The sequence below is a fragment of the Adiantum capillus-veneris genome, chromosome 18 (assembly GCF_014529385.1).
Source record: "Adiantum capillus-veneris isolate H3 chromosome 18, ASM1452938v2, whole genome shotgun sequence".
Lineage (NCBI taxonomy): Eukaryota > Viridiplantae > Streptophyta > Polypodiopsida > Polypodiales > Pteridaceae > Adiantum > Adiantum capillus-veneris.
Genome location: NC_140948.1, coordinates 12,189,684 through 12,192,715, shown reverse-complemented (window position 1 = coordinate 12,192,715; position 3,032 = coordinate 12,189,684). Strand labels below are relative to the sequence as shown.

At 43.1% G+C, this 3,032-nt stretch overlaps 1 pseudogene; it reads left to right on the top strand.

The window, feature by feature from the left end:
- The first annotated feature begins 1,019 nt into the window (after window positions 1-1,019).
- Window positions 1,020-1,913, top strand: LOC147435236 (uncharacterized; annotated as a pseudogene).
- Window positions 1,914-3,032: the final 1,119 nt, after the last annotated feature.

Below are 3,032 nucleotides of genomic sequence, written 5' to 3'. Positions count from 1 at the left end.
GAGAGAGACCTCTTAAAGCCATAAATACTATATTTGAACAATTTTGCTCCGTTATATAATATATATTGTATTCACGTAGCTTTTTTTCCATTCCTGTCTATATGCGTCATTGCATCATTGTATTTAATTGTCTTTGCGCCACTCCAAGTACGTATGCTCTAGGTATGTTCTCACAAGCAAGGATGACGAGCACTGTTCTCCGAGTGCAATGGAGACTGAAACTCTAATCGCGAAGGAATTGATCGGTCTCTGCTCATAGATGCTGCTCAGCCCACCGCTAGATCTAGTTGATCGGGTGAAAGAGACACTAAGAAGCACTACTACTGCTTCTTAGCGTCTCTTTCACCCGATCAACTAGATATAGTGGTGGGGCAAGCAACATCTATGAGCAGAGACAGATCACCTTCGCAATTGCAGATTCAGTCTTCATCGCACTCGGAGTGTAGTGCTTTTACAAATTCACAAGAACTTCAACAAAATCTCTCTACACAGGAATCCCTCCCCCTTTACGAGTCCTCTCTCTCTCTCTCTCTCTCTCTCTACTTGTCCGTGTTTTCTTCTCCATTCATTCAATATTAAGATTAAATGTTCGTGTGTTTAATGCAGGTATGGATGATGATGAGTTTCTTTCTTCTTTGTCACCCTAGCAGAGACAGTGGTACGAGGATCATCATCGCTCTGGAGCACCATCACGTGTTCCTACTCCTTTAGCGTCTCCCTCTATTTTGGGAGCATTCAGCATACTCCGAAGCTTTGGTATCGACGAGATGATCTTCACACATGTGTAGGCACCAACGCTCTAGTGGTGGCAACAACGGTTGTTGTGGGGATTCCATTGCCGATGCCTCGACACCGCCTCATGTTCGACGAGGATCTTTACCTTCCCCTTCTTTGCCTGCCCCCACACCAGCCACGACATTTCCATCTATTCCAAGTTTTGCGTGGCTGACAGCTGTTCCTAGCTACACACCACTAGCTACTCCTCCGAGAGTCACCTCAGTCTTGACACTCCTTGCTTCATGGCCCAGAATCCAGTGGAGACACTTGACGTCCGTACCCCCATCGACACGCTACTAGAGACCCGTGCCAAGACACCCAGGTTCACACATCAACGGTGAGAGGGATTGCCTTACTCCGTCGACTTCAGCAGCAGCATCTTGGATGATGAAAGCAAGAAGGTGATCTCGCGCATGCGTGGTCATTGCTCTCAGGTATTTAGACACTACATATTAAACACCTGGAGTGAAGTGCCAAGTGAATTAAAAGACAGAGTCATCAGCATGCTGCATGACAAGTTTCCCGTTTCAACACAGGATGACCACTTCAATGAAGACCTGATGAAGGTTCAAATGCATGAATACTATAAGCACAATCATTTTGAAGTGCAAAAAGCAATAAAGCATGGGTGGAGCAGACCAGATTGGCTGTCCAAAGAAGATTGGAAGAATGCGAAGAAAGCAGCGCGTAAGAATCCTGACAAGTGGAAGCAACAAAAGGAGGCAGCCAAAGTGTGAGTAGAGGCAGGAAGCTCACACCACTTCGGGAGCGGTGGGTGGGCATCATTTGAGGCTGATTTTGTAAGTGTTTTCGCATTGCTATTTAGGTTTGATAGTTTAGGGTTTAGGGGTTTTTAAATTCTAACATAATGGAGTCTTTGTATGTTTTGATAGTGGTCAATGTCAGGACATGACTCCACACCGTATGAGCGCGAGTACGCAAGCAGGAAGGGCTTAAATGCCCTGATTGACATTCTGAGTTCTCACGGGGGCATGGTTAGTATTAGGGTTTACTCTTTTCTATTTGTTGTATTGTTTTGTAAATTATATATTTATACTTACAAAAGGCTGTCTTATTGGCTTTTTTTGTAGAATCCTACAGATATGCCGCTCGGACGCAATGAGATGTCTGATTAGATGACATCAGTCTAGCCGTAGCTAGATAGCATTATTTTCCTTTTGTCATAGCATATGTATCATGAGATGACGTGTATACGTCCTTTTGTAACTATTGGAAAACCATGTATATTTTCTCAATAATGACAATGGTGTTGTCACTATTACATTTTCAATGTTTAACAATCAAGTGATTTTGCCTATGATGTGTACAATTATCATTGGTTTACTTTCATCAATGGAATTGGCCTATTTAATTTGAGAGTAGCGGAAATTAATGAGAGTACTTTTGAGAAATGACTTTGTGAGCATAGCGGGTGAAAATAATTGAAGATAGCAACATAATCATAGCAATTAGCTAACTTGGCATGAACAATACTTTTGCAAGAGAGATAATTTAGAGAACATGACAATAGTTGAGGACCGGATTTACATGGAGACGGTCCCCCCTCCAATAGGCATTTGTATTATGATTTCTCCCATTAAGAGAGACTTGTTACAATACATTCTTTGTGTTCCTTGTGACCTAGGTGATGCAATGAAGATGGAAAGATTCATGCATCACAAACATAACATAAACTTGAAGAAAAGCTTTAACTATCCCAAGCCTCAGTCCCAAGACCTCAAACACCTTCGAAGGTGGATAGAGCTAGCAGGGAATGAGGGTAGGGAAGAGGAAGAAGAAACATTTCATAGGAGAAAGAATTAGTTCCTCACTTATCATAACTCTTGTTGCTAGCATACATAATAGCATAGTAATGAAGAAGAAGGAGATGTCAAGCTTAAGCATTGAAGCATGGCTCTTGGTTGGATTTGCACTCCATATCCAAGAGTGTTGGTGTAGGCTCTCAACCTCTACTTGCTTGGAGAAGGAGAGGGAGCTCCTGCACTTTGCATAGCACACAATGAGAGTGTTTGTGAGTGTGTGTGGGTGAGTATACCCCCTAAGCAACCCCCTAGAGTGCTTGGGTCGACCCCCCTTGTAGCTCATGCTTGAAGCTCATTGGACCCCTCCAGGCCTAGCCAATCACAAGCAGGAGGCATTACAAGCAGCAAGGGTAGCCTTGAGACAAGTGTCCCCCTTTTCCCTTTGAGAGAGAGGGCTAGATAAATGCGAAATCATTTAATTAAATCTCCTAA